This window comes from Spermophilus citellus (genome assembly GCF_964194105.1).
Source record: "Spermophilus citellus genome assembly, chromosome: 2".
NCBI lineage: Eukaryota > Metazoa > Chordata > Mammalia > Rodentia > Sciuridae > Spermophilus > Spermophilus citellus.
The window spans coordinates 224135991-224153018 of record NC_138183.1 but is presented as its reverse complement, the minus strand read 5'-3'; the positions used below and the strand labels follow the sequence as shown (position 1 = coordinate 224153018).

At 33.3% G+C, this 17028-nt stretch overlaps 1 protein-coding gene across 2 annotated transcripts in view; it reads right to left on the bottom strand.

The window, feature by feature from the left end:
• ELP4 (elongator acetyltransferase complex subunit 4) overlaps positions 1 to 17028 on the bottom strand; it is a 249056-nt gene that overhangs the window by 158639 nt on the left and 73389 nt on the right. The gene's annotated exons all lie outside the window — the stretch shown is intronic.

Below are 17028 nucleotides of genomic sequence, written 5' to 3'. Positions count from 1 at the left end.
AGACTACTTTTATTGTGGTAACCAATGATCTCCACTAACTAATCTCATACGTATATAATTTTGTAAGTTTAACAATTTTAAGACAGAACTCAGATACCATATAATTCACCCACTTGAGAATGTACAATTTGTTGGTTTCAGTATACCGACAGAATTATGCAACTACAATTTTAGAATATTTTCATCCATTCAAAAGGAATCTCAAATTCATTAGTATAATATCTTTCCCCAATTATCCCAGCTTCCCCAGGCCCTATCTGTCTCTATCTACTGGCATATCCTATACTTTCATGTAAATGAAATTATACAAAATGTTGTCTTATGAGCTATGGTTTGAATGCCTATCTTCTCCAAAACTAATGTTAAAATTTAATTGCCACTAACAGTAATAAGAGATGAAATATTTAGGAGGTGATTATGCCATTAGGGCTCCATTATCATGGGTGGGATTGGTGCCAGAACAAAAAGGATGAGTTTAGTCCTCTCTTTGCATGGCTCTTCTGCAGTTCTGCTTTGTGAAAAACAGCATTCCTCCCCTCAGGAGGAATGCTATTCAAGGCTCCATCTTGGAAGCAGAAACTTACTTTAACAGACACAAAACCTGATGACACCTTGATCTTGCACTGCCCAGCTTCCAGAACCATGAGAAATACATTTCTATTGTATATAAGTTACCAAGTGTATGGTATTCTATTATAATTGCAAAAACAGACTAAGAAAACTAGTTTCTGTTATTTACCATGTTTAAAGATTCATCTTTGTTGCAACATATATGGTTCTTTGTTCCTTTTTATGGTGGTGTAGTGGTCTATTGTATGGGTTTATAATACTTTGTTTATCCATGCTTCAGTTGATTGGCATTTGGGTTGTTTCTACTTCTGGGTTACTATGAATAATGCTATGAGTATTTTGTACAGGTATTGCTTGAGGACATACTTCTGGACATATATCTAGGAGAGGAACTGCTGAGTCAAATGAAAACTCAATATTTAAGTTTTTGGGAATATGAGAGACTATTTTTTGAAGACATTATGTTAACATTCACATTAGTATAACAGAATTTTGATTTTTCTACATCCTTATCAACACTTGTTATTATCTGACTTTTGTTTTTATTTATTTATTTTTTTCTGCCTGATTTTTGATTGTAGTTTTCCTAAGATGGTGGTGAAATGATATCATCTCATTGTGTTTTTGCAGTTTGTTTTCATTTTGGCTTGGTGTATCTTTGTTATTTTACTTTGAATATTCCTTTATATTCAAAATTTAAAATGCATATTTGGGGTTTATTTGTTGTTATTAAGATACAGATAGATTTGTTAAAAAATATTTTTTTAGTTATTGATAGACCTTTATTTTATTCATTTATTTATACATGGTGCTGAGAATCAAACCCAGTGCCTCACACACACATCAGGCAAGCGCTCTACCACTGAGCCACAATCCCAGCCCCATAAAATACAGAAATATTTTCAATGTGATCTTTTTTCTTTTTAATTATGGTAAGAACACATAACATAAATATATTCTATCTCAATGATTTCTAAGTGTATAGTTCAGTAGTGTTAAGTATATTCACACTGTTGTAAAGTAGACCTTCAGAATTTTTTCATACTGAGAAACTGAAACTATATTCATTGAAAAATGACTCCCTACCTCCCCCTCCCTGCAACTCCTCATAACTGCCATTTTACTTTCTATTTCTATGAATTTAATTACTTTAGATATCCTATATGAGTAGAATTATACAAAACTTGTCTTTTTGTTACTGGTTTATTTCACTTAGGATAATGTTTTCAAGGATGATCCATATACCTTCCTTTTCAAAGCTGAATAACATTCCATTGTATGTGTATATGTTCATGAGTATATCCAATTTTGTTTACCCATTAATCAGCTGGGTACACTTTTGGGCTGCTTCCTCTTGGCTAGTGTGAATAATGCTGCTATGAACATTATTATTCTACACATGACTGTGTAAATAACCCTTTATGGCCCTTCTTTCAATTCTTTGATATATATACATATCCAGAATCATTACTGGTGGGTCATATGATAAATCTGTTCTTAACTTTTCTGAGGAACTGCCACACTGTTTTCCATAGTAGTTGTACTCTTTTACAATCTATCAACGGTGTACAAGAGTTCCAAGTTTTCTACATCCTCACCTAAACTTGTGATTTTCTGTTTTTATTGTTGTTGTTGTTTCTAGAAGACAATCATCATGATGTAGTGGTGAGATCATGTTTCAAAGTTTGACTTGTGTTTCTCTAATGACTATTGATCTGGAGCAGCTGAGCATCTTTTCCTATGATTTTTGGCCATCTATACATTATCTCTGGAGAGATGTTTATACAAATATTTTGCCTACTTTTTAATCAGTTTGTTGTGTGTGTATGTGTGTGTGTGTGTGTGTGTGTGGTTGAGTTGTAGAGTTATTTATATTTTTTTGAATATAACCTTCTGTGTATGTATATTCTCCCATTCCTTAGGTTGCCTTTTTACTCTGTTGAGTATGTCCTCTGATGCACATAAGCTTAAATTGTCATGTAGTTCTATTTGTCTATTTTTGCTTTAGTTCCCTGTGCTTTTGGTGTCATATCCAAGAAACAATTATAAAATCCAATGTCATATGGGGCTGGGGATGTGGCTCAAGCGGTAGCGCGCTCGCCTGGCGTGCGTGCGGCCCGGGTTCGATCCTCAGCACCACATACAAACAAAGATGTTGTGTCCGCCGAGAACTAAGAAAAGATAAATAAATATTAAAATTCTCTCTCTCTCTCTCTGTCCCCCTCTCTCTCACTCTCTCTTTAAAAAAAAAAAATCCAATGTCATAATGTCATAAAGATTTTCCTTTATGTTTTCTTTCAGTATTTTAATAGTTTTGAGTCTTATGTTTAGGTCTTCAATCCATTTTGAGTTAATTTTTTGATATTACTTAAGATAATAATCCATTGTCCTTCTTTTGCATCCTGTTTTTTTTCAGCTGTTTGTTGAAGACTGTCCTTTCCCTTTGAGTGAAATGGGGAACCCTTATTAAAGATTATTTGACCATACATATAAGAATGTACTTCTTGGTTCTCTATTTTATTCCATTAGTTTGGATATCTATGTCTGTCTTTATCTCATACTATTTTTATTTAAAATAGAATTTTATCCCACACTATTTATACCATACTGTTTTAATTACTGCATCTGTGTAATGTATTTTGAAATCAGGAAATATGAGGCCTTCAATCTTTCCTCAAGATTATATTGGCTACTGAGGGTCCCTTGAGATTTAGTCCCTGTATGATTTTAAATAAACAAGTTAAACCTGTTGTATCTATTTCTCTCCTTTTAAAATTGGGATAATATTACTAACTTCATAGAATTTTTATAAGAACTAAATGAAATAACAAATATAATATGTTAAGAACAATAAGTGACAGAAAGTCAGTGCTTAATAATTATTAACTATTATCACCTCCCCCGCCCCTGCCCTATGATAAATATAACATGGTAATGCTCCAATTGTAGGATGGATGGAGGTAAGAATGAAAGACTAGATGAACCAAGGTATGTACTTGAAGAGGTAAGAAGGTAGGGAATTAACACAACATTGTCACCTACAATTACCGAGTGAGTGGCCAGGATATTTGTGATTGTGTCCTTTAATCCACTTGCAGAAGTGAGTTAAGTTAGGTTGGGAGGGACAGGGAATATGGTGACTGCTCATTTAGGGGCCTATATCTAAGGAGAATTGATAATTCAAATATATTTTTCTTTCTTTCTTTCTTATTTTTTTAGGGAGGTGGGTACTGGGGGTTGAACCCAGGGACACTCAACCACTGAGTCACATCCCCAACCCTATCTTGTATTTTATTTAGAGACAGGGTCTCACTGAGATGCTTAGCCCATGACTTTTAATGAGACTGGCTTTGAACTCATAATCCTCCCTCCTCATCCTCCTGAGCTGCTGGGATTACAAGCATGTGCCAATGTGCCAGGCTCAAATATATTTTTCTTAAATGAAAGAAATGGGATAGGGAAAAGAGCTGATTGTATCCAAATGAAAAAATATTCCCAAGTTATTATATTTTTCCCCAAGAATAAAAATAGTTTCAGTGATTTAACAAAGATACATATTATTTATAATGAATTTCAAATGTAGAAACAGAAATAATAACAATGATTGTTTCCCAAATTTACTAAGCCTTTAAAACTGTGCCAGCCATTGTGTACTAATTGCTATGTTTTCATTATGAAATAAAAGGGCCTCTACCTATAAAGTAATTTCCATTAGCACCCCAATTTTACAGCCTAAGAAACAAGGGTCCAGAGAGGTGAAGCAATGCATACAGCTAGTATTCAACAGACTGTCTAATGAAAAAGCCTTCATGTTTAACTATACTTTTTTTAAAAAAAAGCAAAGCAAAATGTCACCCAGAATGCTAACATGCAGACATAATTACTATTAGACTACTGATTCATATCCATAAAGACCACTTTCTACAGTATATGTCATGCATTATATTTTAAATTTTGTTTAATGATCTATTTTTTAAATCTCTTCATTGGCATGCAAGGTAATATACTCTTTGGATGCATTTGTTGATATTGGAGACTGTTTACAGATTTTCAATATGACACACATAGCTATGATTATGATTATCATTATCATTCTTTCTTTCTTTTTTTCTTTTTTTTGGTGCTAGAAATTGAATCCAGGGCCTCACACAGGCTAGGCAAGTGCTCTACCATCTAGCTGTAACCCCAGCCCTTTTAAAATTTTTAGTCAGGATCTCACTAAATTGCTCAGGCTGGCCTCATATTTCTGATCCTTCTGCTTCAGTCTCTAAAGTTGCTGGGATTACAGTTGTGTGCCACCATGCCTGGCTAATAATCATTATTATATATACATGTTTGCTATTTTATTATTTCTTTTTAAATTCCTAGGAATGGTATGATGAAATAAAGATAATGTATGCCATAACTTGATACCCTTTCCTGGAGTGTTTTAATAACCTACACTCCTATAACTAATATGAGTGATTGTTTTTCCACATCATCTCTAACACAGGGCATTTCTATTTTAAATGCCTGACAGTTGAAAATACTCTCTTTGGTTCAGATTTACATTTCTTTGATGTAGTAAGGTTTTCTGGCTACTACTTTTGTATGTTGTTTTGAGAACATACTTTTTGTAGTCCCATTTGTCTATTTTTTTATTGATTTAAAATTTTTTTTATATATGACAGCAGAATGCATTACAATTTATAGTACACATACACAGCATAATTTTTCATATCTCTGGTTGTATATAAAGTATATTCACACCAATTCATGTCTTCATACATGTACTTTGGATGATGTTTATCATATCCTACCATCATTTCTAAGCCCCTGCCCTCTCCTTTCCCCTCCCATCCCTCTGCCCTATCTGGAGTTTGTTTATTCCTCCCATGCTCCCCCTCCCTACTCCACTATGAATCAGCCTCCTTATATCAGAGAAAACATCCGGCATTTGACCATTTGTCTATTTTTGCTTTTATAACCTATGTTTTCCTCGACTATTCTCCACAATTATTGAAAACTGTTTCTCTGTTAAGTACTATTCTTAGCACACTACTTACTACATTTAGTTCTTAGGAAAGTTGATAATTTTTGCTCATTTTGTTTTGGGTATGAAGTTTTACTTACCAATTTAATGATGGTCTGAATTCACTGAATTATATAAATATTTTTATAATTTTTAAAAATTCTGAAACAATCTCAAATTTAAAGAAGATATAGAACAAGTATAGGAGAAAGAACTTTTATTCCTATTCCACTTGCGAGTAAGCTGTTGACATGATGACCTATCACTTCTAAATTATTTAGGGTGTTTCCTAAAAACAAGGACATTTTTCCACAAGCCATAATAAGCCTGTTGATTTAACCTATTGTTATAATTAGAAAACTGATACTAACACCTAATCCTCAGACTTCATTCAAGACTTCATTCAAATTTAAACATTTACTCTAACCATATCATCCTATGTGGCAAAAGCACTCAGTTCAGAATCATGTGCTGCATTCTGCTGTCACATCTCTTCAGTCTTCCTTCAGTCTGAATGTTCCTTCAATTTACCTTGACTTCAATGAGTTTGACACTTTTAAGTCTGCATCAAAATACAGGCTAGGTTATTTCTCATATTAGATTTAAATTATGCATTTTTGGTAAGAATATAAAAAATATTGCTGACTTTTTTCTCATGACATATGAGTCAGGTGATAAATGATTTTGATTTACTCCATTATTGGCGATGTTAACTTAAGGATATATCTGCTAGGATTCACTATGTTTTTTTTCCCCTTTGTAGTTAATACATATTTTGTGGGGAGATATTTTGAGGCTATTTAAATATCTTCTTCCATAGCAAACTTTCAATTCATTTATTTATATCAAGATGTACTTATAACTTCCTATGTTACAAAATGAGATGTAATTTATTATTATCATTATTGTGAAGCTTGAATTTTCTGCAGTTTGGCCAGCAAGAGTGCCTTTGAACTACCTTCTATATCCTTTTCCTTGCCATATGAATCTTTAAGCACTTATTCTAAACATAAAAAGATGCCCTACCCCTCTATGTGATGGTCATTATTACCCTAAGTAAATGTATGAAGACATGAAGGATGCGACTCTACTTTGTGTACAATCAGAGATATGAAAAATTGTACTCTATATGTGTAATATGAATTGTAATGCATTATGTTGTCACATATAACAAAATTAATAAAAAAGAAAGTAGTTCAAACAGGATACAGCATATTGACATATTTTAGACTGGAGGAAAGAACCTAATATCCCCTAGAAGAAGGTAAAGAAAGAATGAATATTTTCAGTTAGGATGAATGCATGTGTGTATATAGTGGAAACTGCAGATTTATAATTTTAAAAACATGATAATGCTTCCTATCACAAAATCAAATTTTTGTCTTTACCACACAAAATAAGGCCTAGTGAATAAATTTTGGGTGTTTAAAAAAATAAAAAGATGTCCTAGGTATATCCTTTTCTTTCCTTTCAGTTAAGCATTTCTTCAGAATCCCAGTTTCTTTGAATGGAGAACAGTATTTGGATATGAATATTAAATATACTTGTTATGTCCTTATTCCAAGAGTTTAAGATATTCCCTCGTATTTTATTCTATTACTCTTATAAGTTCATTCATTATATTACAATCTCTAGTTCTTTGGAAATGTAGTTTGATATGAGATGAGGAAAGAATTTCACATTATTATCTCCAAATGATTAGGTACATGAATTTGAGATCCTTTCCCTTATAAAAATGGTGCTTTTTATCATTTAAATTCAAATTCATAAACACATTTAAAAAGTACAGAAAATCCCCTATCCACAGGCAAACACTATTAGCAGTTTGGTTAACATCCTGTCAGATGTATCTTTCTACCAGTCCTTTCTTTTATTAAGAAAAAATACTACTGGATGCTAAAAGGTGTGCTTATTATTCTGAAAAGAAGAGTATTTTACTAGTGAACATATGTAAATACAGTTACAACTATATATTTATATATTTAATTTTAGCGTTTCTCTTATAGTGTTTCAAAAACTAATGTATTCTGTGAATCTCTCAGATCATCTAAGAGGATTTAGTTTACAGTCTTTCATGAACTTATTTGTCAGCATATTACTAAGTTTCTGGAGTCTAAAGTAATATCTTGAATTAGTGTTATCTTGAAAAAGCATTTGGAATAAGCTATATAAAACTTTATGTAAATAGGATTGGGCTATTTATCCTAGTTATGTAATCGGCTTTTTCACTCCATTATATCTTGGATGCTAAACCCAGTAACTGCCCCAGGTCTCTTAGCAGAAAAAGAGTTTTCCGTCTGCAGTCACTACTACAATTTTTGCAGCTACCATCAGTCTTAGACCTTACAAAGAGCAACAGTGCCCATTAGCCTCCAAAGGATAACTGAAATTCCCTTTCTACTCTACTTTCCAGAAAAACAAAACAAACAAATGAACCCATGTTTCTTTTATATCTAGCCAATCCTTTTAAGTGGCTGTCTTTACCAAGCTCCTGGAATTTTCTTCTAAGTTAATTGAAGACCTTCCATCAGATTTATAGTTCTAATCTATAAATTTATAAGATAAACATCTTATGCTCTGTTTATCCCCATTAATAAGATTAGTAAGTCTTCTACCATTTGCTCTTCTTTTGATTTTATTTGGCAAATGTCAGTTCCGTTTGTACCTAGAAATCAGTGCGGATGCAAGAAAGATATCCAGCCTGATAAACTGCTACTATCATAAACATTTGATATTTCTGTAGTTATTGTATTCTTCTAGTCTAAGAACTAAATCTTCCCCCACTGAACCCAAACTCCTAAGAGCTAAGTGTCCATTCCTCAGTGGATGATTGCACCTATTATTTCACTGATAAATTATCAGTTCATATCTTCAGAAAAATGCTACTTCTTTGTCTACATGTTCATCCATTCCCTGCCTATTGAATTTTTCCCATCAATGTTTCAATAAAACAAAAGAGAACAATAACAAAAAAAATCTTCTCTCATTCCAAGTTCCTTCTAATTATGGTTCTTTCTCTTAACCCCACAAAGAAATTTCCTAAAAGGGTGATGTGATTTCTGCCTGTCTCTCTCAACCCATCCTCTATATTGCTCTTCACATCACTCATTCTGCTTCAGCCACAAGAGCCTCTCAGGTCCTTGAACATAACAAATTCTTTCCTTTCTTAGCATATCTGCTGTTCCCTCTGCCAAGAATACTTCTTGGGCTAGTGCTCTTTTCATAAGTGTCTTCTTCTCATTCTTTAGGTCTCAGCTTCAGAAGGGCCTTACCTGTACACAACCAAAGTATCCCTACTGCCTATCCTCCTGCTTAGGTAGTAGTCCATGGAGAATGTTTTTTTTCTCTTTCTAGTATTATTTATCAAAATTCCTAATTGCATACATGTTTACTTTTTACATTTTGCATGCTTTCTCACTGTCTGTAAGCTACACATTGGCAAGAATAACAGCTGATTTATTTAATATAATAAACCTAGAGCTTAGCATAATGCTAGGCTCATAATAGGTGTTTAGGTTCACAGAAGGTGTTTAAATTCAGAGAAGGGGTTCAGTAAGAATTGTTGGATATATGTTTACTTACTTTAGTAAATGACACTATCTTAGTTTTAACATTAGTAAACTGGAAAACAGTCTTGTTACTATTTTTCTCCTCTCCTCAACCCCAACGAGATCAATGAGATCAGAGATGGAAACCAGTCAGACCAAACAAAGCCTTATAGAATCTCTGTTAGATGTGGATTTACTTTTGTGAAACAATATGTCACTGGAGGGTTTGAGTCAGTAGTGATAAGAGCTGAGTTATGTTGTAAAATTGGAATATCTAACAAAGTAGGCATTTCGTTACATGCAGCTTCTGAAATTTAAATTAATTAAGTAAAATTAAAAAAAATTAGTGCCTCAATATCATCAGTCACATTGAAGTACTCATTAGTTACACATGGCTAGTAGCTGCTATGATTTTTAGCACAGGTATCAAGCATTTCCACCATTGCAAAAAGTTCAATTGAATAGTGCCATATTAGAAGGTTCCCTAGGAATATTTTTTGGAAAAACAGGAGTCATAAAGGAGCTAAGACTAACACCAATTAGGGGCTATCCCAGGAATTTTGGTAAGAAGTGTGGGTGATTTTGGCAAGCATGTTAAAGGTAAAGGTTATAAAGTAATATCTATATATATTTTGAAGATATAGCTGACAGGACTTGATGATAGATAATATGTATGGAGAGAGGGAGAGGGAAAGAGAGTCAGAGGTCAAAGATTAGTTTACTGAAGGAAAAAGAGAAATTTGGAAGGACATAAGTAAGCAGGAGAGAACATTCTTATGGAGAAGATACTTGGACTCAGGATAGGTGAGTAAGGTGGGAAGTAATAAAACAAAAACCATAAATAACAATGAAGATAGCACACCATGCATCTCTAGAGATGTAGGATAAACCACTAAACTCTTTGTGCCTGATATTCCCCTTAAAGAAAGGAGAAAAAATGAAAGGCAAACATGGATTCAGGTAATTTCTTTTCATGGGTCACAGAGAAGGTCAGGACAAAAGATCTCTCTTCAAATTTCCAGATACTATTTTTTACTTTACACAATGTTTTCTCCAATATAAGGAGACTGACTCATAGTAGAGTAGGGAGGGGGAGCATGAGAGGAATAGATGAATTCTACACAGGGAGAAGGGGTGGGAGAAAAAGGAGGGGGCAGGGGATTAGCAAGGATGGTGGAATGTGATGGACATCAGTATCCAAAGTACATGTATGCAGACACGAATTTGGTGTCAACATACTTTATATACAGAGATATGAAAAATTGTGATATATATGTGTAATAAGAATTATAATGCAAAAAAGAATTGTAATGCATTCTGCTGTCATATATAAATAAAAAATTGAAAAAAGAATATATAAAAAGAAAAATCTCTCTTCACATTTTCATGTGCATTTCTATCAGTTCTGAGTTTTGTATTAATATATCATTGACTATATTCTTTTCATAAAGTTTAATGTAGTATACATCCATGGCTATATGACTTCTGAATTTTTAGTCTTGGCTAGAAGCTTTCTTTAACTCCTTTCTCTTCATTGTGAATTTTCTATTTACAACTTTTAAACATTCTATGGTTTTCTGCTTATCCATTTAAGAGATTTGTATTTTTGAAATAAAATATACTATTTTTTTAAATTTAATTTTATTTTTTTTATTGTTGGTTGTTCAAAACATTACATAGTTCTTGACATATCATATTTCACACTTTGATTCAAGTGGGTTATGAACTCCCATTTTTACCCCGTATACAGATTGCAGAATCACATCGGTTACACTTCCATTGATTTACATATTGCCATACTAGTGTCTGTTGTATTCTGCTGCCTTTCCTATCCTCTACTATCCCCCCTCCCCTCCCCTCCCCTCCCCTCATCTCTCTATTGGTTTTGCCTCACAAAAGTTATCTGAGTTATTACTGTTTTATGCATCAATGTATTAATTCATCAACTATCAACTGTACATCTGTGTCCTAAATTGAAGAAAGCAAAACCCTTTCCCCCAATGATTTACAATGCTTGAGGGGGAAGAGAATCCCTAGAAAGACAAATAGTTATATAGTGTAATGTGATAAGTGACTTGACAGAAGTATTAATGAAACTAAGTAGGAATAAATGGAGAGCACAACCACACCTGGTCTAGGAAAATATCACAGAAGTCTGAGTGAGGTTCCATTTAAGCTGGTAAGGAAATGTGGGAGGAAAAGAAATAGAATTTTAGAATGACTTCTAAAATATTAAGTAATATTTTCATCCTCTTTCCATTGATTTTGTACTAAAAATTCCCCTAGAAAGATAAACTGGTTTTCTCAGAATTTAGTTAATTCAACTTAACCTGTACAAAACTTCGCTAATACAAGAAATTACTCGTTATTGTTTGGATAAATACATAAAAATAAACTTGAAATTCAAAGAAACATATAAAAATAAATTCATTCTACCTACTACCAATTATATGCAAACTCAACATTCAAGACTTAAGAGTACCTATAATTAAAAAATAACAGGTATATTAGCCAACTCAGGTTCTGTGATGGTTTGAATGTGCCCTTTTAAAAAAATTCAGGTGCTAGGCTGGGGATGTGGCTCAAGTGGTAGCATGCTCGCCTGGCATGCATGCGGCCCGGGTTCGATCCTCAGCACCACATACCAACAAAGATGATGTGTCCGCCGAAAACTAAAAAATAAATATTAAAAAATTCTCTCTCTCTCTCTCTCTCTCTCTCTCTCTTAAAAAAAATCAGTCCTAATATGGGCTGAGAAAAAAAAAAAATTCAGGTGTTACAAATGGGACAGTATTAAGAGGTAGGGCCTATAAGAGGCAATTAGGCCAGAAGGACTCCTCCTTCCTAAAAATGATCTAGGTCCTTATAAAGGAGTCTTCTTGCAGCATTTGGACAGACTGTCCTTCCACCTTCCACCATACAAGAACACAGTATTTCTCCTCCAAAGGATAGAGCAATAGATGCCATCTTGTAAAGAGTAGCCCTCACCAGACAATTGAACTTGCCAATGCCTTGGACTTTGTAGCCTCTAGAACTGTGAGAAAATGTTTCTGTTCTTTATAAATGAAATGATCCTAGATATTTTGTTACAACAACACAGATTAAGACAGATATAACACCACAGATCAACATAGGTTGCCATAGACTAGGTTATTTAAATAATAGGAATTTATTTTCTCATAGTCCTGGAGCCTGGAAGTGCAAGATCAAGGTGCTAGCTGGGTTGGTGTCTAATGAGTGCCCTCCCTTTGGGTTGCAGACAGCAACCTTCTTGCTATGTGCTCACAGGATGTTTCCTTAGTGCATACTCCAGGTGAGAATGAGAGCTCTAGTGTCCCTCCCTCTTTCATAGGGCCACCAATCCCATCAGAACAGGGCTTCACCCCCACGACTGCTCTAAACCTAACTGCCTCCCAAAGGCCCCATTTCCAAATAACACCTTCCTGGAGTTAGGGCTTCAACACAGAACTGAAAAAGGACACGACCATTCAGTCAGTAGTAGGAGACTAAGCAGTATATTGGATTTGTTGATCAACAGGAAAGCTGAGACATTGTCCCAATTCTGAAGAATGGCAATATCTTTCTAGTGAGGAAACCAAACTGTGCTTAGATAGACTTGTTAACAAACTTTAAATCTAAACAATATCAAATTTTAAAAACATTATACTACAGAATTATTCTCAAAATCAGCTTTATTATCCATTATTTTGTGACTCAGATTATCTGTTATAACAATAAAATATCAAAACTGTCTTGATAATATACATGTGAAGTTTTTATGCCTAGTCTTTAATTTAAAAGTTTAAAGTGCATGTTGGAACATTTTCCATAGGTGAAACTCCAATAATTTTAAATTAATTATGGCAAATTTCAAATAACCTTTAGTTTTACTTACTATAAAAAAATCTATACATGCTATCAATGGTGCCTTTAGAAATTATGAAATTATATATTATATTCTTACATTTGATAGTAGGACACAGCTATATCCTCTAGTCTTAATTATAGGAAAAGTACAGACAAGTATAAGGCTTAGCTTTATTGTTTTAGAAATGAACCAGTTAAGTTCATTTTAGTGAAATGAGTATATGCTTTTCATAAATTAAAATAATTCTCACATGGTAAAGCACCCATTTTCAAAATTAATTTAATTACATGTTTAAAGTTTAATTACATTTAATTAAGCATTTAAGTTTAATATGAAATAAATGAATTATCAGTTAACTACTATGAAATGAAATACTGCCTTGATAATTAAAATCTATAAATTTTCCTATTCTGTGCAAAACTGCTAGTTCTCAAAAAAAAAAAGTTCAGAAAATGTATATTTTAAAGTCTGTTGGCATCTATCCTTGTAGCTAATCAAGGCATAATTTTTCTGGCACCAGCTTGGTGGGCTGAACATTTATTGCTTTAGTAAATGGAGGCAGTATGGAACTGGTATTTTAGAAACTAGGCTTTGGGTATTAGTTTAGTCATTTATAGTCTACAATGGTGAGAAAGTTAAGTTAGCATCTCCACTTTAAGTTACCTATAAAATAGAGATAGTATTACTTTTTTCCAAGTGTTGTTGAGAGAATTATATAAAATAAGCCATGGTCACATACCTGATAGTGTATTTGACCAAAGTTAATTGCTTTCCTTCTTTAGTTGTTGAATGAGTGAATAAAAATTTCATACTTTCTAACATAAAAAAGTTTTAATCTTAAAATATATGTTTTAAAATACAAAAGTTAAACTGTATATTTTGTTGTTTAATTACATTATACTTATTGCACATTTTACTTTTCATTTTCCCTTTGTGTTGCTGGAGATTGATCCCAGGGCCTCATACATACTAGGTAATTCCTCTACTACTGAGCTACATCCCCAGGCCATGTTTTACATTTATTTACCTAAGCACTCCATGACTGGAGGCAGTATTACTATTACTAACACAGAATTTGAAGTCAGGCAGATTCTCAGCTGGGTTCTATAAGACCCTCAAAACAGAATTAACACCAATATTCTTCAAATTATTCTAGGAAATAGAAAAGGAGGGAAGCCTTCCAAACTCATTCTATGAAGCTAGTATCACCCTGATACCCAAATCAGACTAAGACACATCAAGGAAAGAAAACTTCAGATTAATATCTCTGATGAACATAGATGCAAAAATCCTCAATATAATTCTGGCACATCACATGCAAAAATATATTAAGAAGATAGTGCACCATGATCAAGTGGAGTTCATCCCAGAGATACAAGGTTGGTTCAACATACAGAAATCAATAAATATAATTCATCACATCAATAGACTTGAAGACAAGAATTATATGATCATCTCAATAGATGCAAAAAAGCATTTGACAAAATACAGCACCCCTTCATGTTTAAAATACTAGAAAAACTAGGGATAGTAGGAACATAACTCAACATTGTAAAAGCTAATATGCTAAACCCAAAGCCAACATCAATCTGAACAGAAAAAAATTGAGAAAGCATTTCCTCTAAAAACTGGAATGAGACAAGGATGCCTTTTTCACCTTTTTTTATTTTTTGGTGCTGGGGATTGAACCCAGGGCCTGTGCATGTGAGGCAAGCACTATACCATCTAAGCTATACCCCTATCTCCTATTTCACCACTTCTATTCAATATTGTCCTTATAGGCAGAGCAATTAGAAGAATTGTAATCAATCAACAAATATATGAAAAAATGTTTAACATCTCTAGTAATTACAGAAATGAAATCAAAACTACACTTTCATCTCACTCGAGTCAGAATGGCAATCATCAAGAACATAAGCAACAATAAATGTTGGCAAGGATGTGGGGTAAAGGGTACACTCATAAATTGATGGTGGCACTGCAAATTGGTGCAACCATTATGGAAAGCTGTATGGAGATTCCTTAGAAAACTTGGAATGGAACTACCATCTGACCTAGCTATCCCAGTCCTTGGTTTACACCCAAAAGACTTAAAATCAGCATACTACAGTGACATAACCACATCAATTTTAAAACCCCCTAACTCACGATAGTCAAGCTATGGAGCCAACCTAGATGCCTTTCAACAGATGAACGGATAAAGAAAATGTGGTATATATACACAATGGAATAGTACTCAGCCTTCAAGAAGAATGAAATTATGGCATTTGCTGGTAAATGGATGGAGCTGGAGAATATCATGTTAAGTGAAATAGGTCAATCCCAAAAAACCAAAGGCTGAATGTTCTCTTTGATATGTGAATGCTAATTCCCAAGGTGAGGGGGAGCTAGGGAAGAATAGAGATACTTTGAATTAGAGAGAGGGAGTGAATGGTGGATGGGGGATAGGTGTAGGAAGGATAGGAGAATGAATCAGATGTACCCTATGTGCATATATGACCAGTGTAATTCTACATCTTTTATAACCAGAAAAATGAGAAGTTATACTCCATTTATGTATGATGTGTCAAAACTCATTCTACTGTCATGTATAACTAATTAGAACAACAAAACCAAAAAGAACTGAATTAAGAATATAGTGTACAGGCAATCACAAAAATTCAACCTAAAAGGAGAACTATCTTTAGCATTCATGAAAAGCTCCTAAGATCAAACTGATTTCTGAGGAACAAAGCATTGACAAATTCTAATTAAAGAAAAAAAATGTTTCCCTCCAATTTAAGTACATTATTGAAGCACATTCTGGTTTTACAGTCAAAGAAGGTTCATTTATAGACATTCTCTTTTGAATTACACAATTATGAGTTCCACCAGTTAAAGAAATGGTAGATCTTTCTGCAATCTTTTTCCAAAGTACTGTTTGTTTTCAATAATAATTCTTATGATATCACTCCTTCTTCAAAGAGAGACTTTAGAGAATTTTACATAATAAAATAAGTTTTGGTTGCTTGTTTAAAAAAAAGATTTTGGAGTCAGGGAGAATTAACTTTGAATCTGAGTTCTACCATTTGCCATTTGAGAAATTATGGACAAGTTATTTTGACCTATTTCCCAAGTCTGCAGGTATATGCATGTTTGGTTCAGTCTGTGGCAAAAGTTGGGATCTAGTAAGAGCAATATAGTCATTCCAACTTAACAAAAAATTACTGATACAGGTAGAGTAGGTGTGTTTCCCTTTTCCCTCACCCCCAATTTTTCCATGAGGATACTGATTTTCAATGAATTCATGGGATGTGCTCAAGGCTAACAGTAGAATGAACTCAGAATCAGAATACATCCCTCCTCCCCAATCCTTTCTCAGGTACTTTTTCCTCCATAACACAAAAAGTTAAAAGTGAAAGGAACCAAAATCTTATGAAGTAATAAAGCAAAAAAACCCCAAAACAACAACAACAAAAAAACCCCCCAAAAAACAAAAAAACAAAAGGGATAGATCTGACAGATTAGTCCTATTTCTATCACTTAATAATTAAGCCTCAGATAAATCACTTCTGAGATTTTCAATATTTTCTGGAAAACAGGAATACATGCTTTTATAGGGTTAATACAAGGGCTATGCAAGATAATAGAAGTATGTAGTAGTGTGCCCGACACATTGTAATCATTCATTGATGTTAGCTGTTAATACTAAAACAACATTAAAGTCTCATGTTTGCTAAGTCTTTAGCCTATACTAATTATCTAACCCCATTAGAAAGTGAAGAACATTTTTCAAAACAGATTTAATAAGAAGATCAGTCCTCACTAAATTCTCCCAATTTAATTCTAGAAAAAAGAATATGATTTTAAAGTCTTTTCAGTTCACAATTTCCTGTCTATTAAATATCTACATTTAATAACTCATTTTGCTTTAAAAGTAATGGTTTTATAATGCTGAAGAAAATAGAGGCTACAATCTATTCACAGTTTACTATAGTAAGAACTGAAATTAAATATTCTTAAGAATTTATAAATTATTCAATATCAAGTCC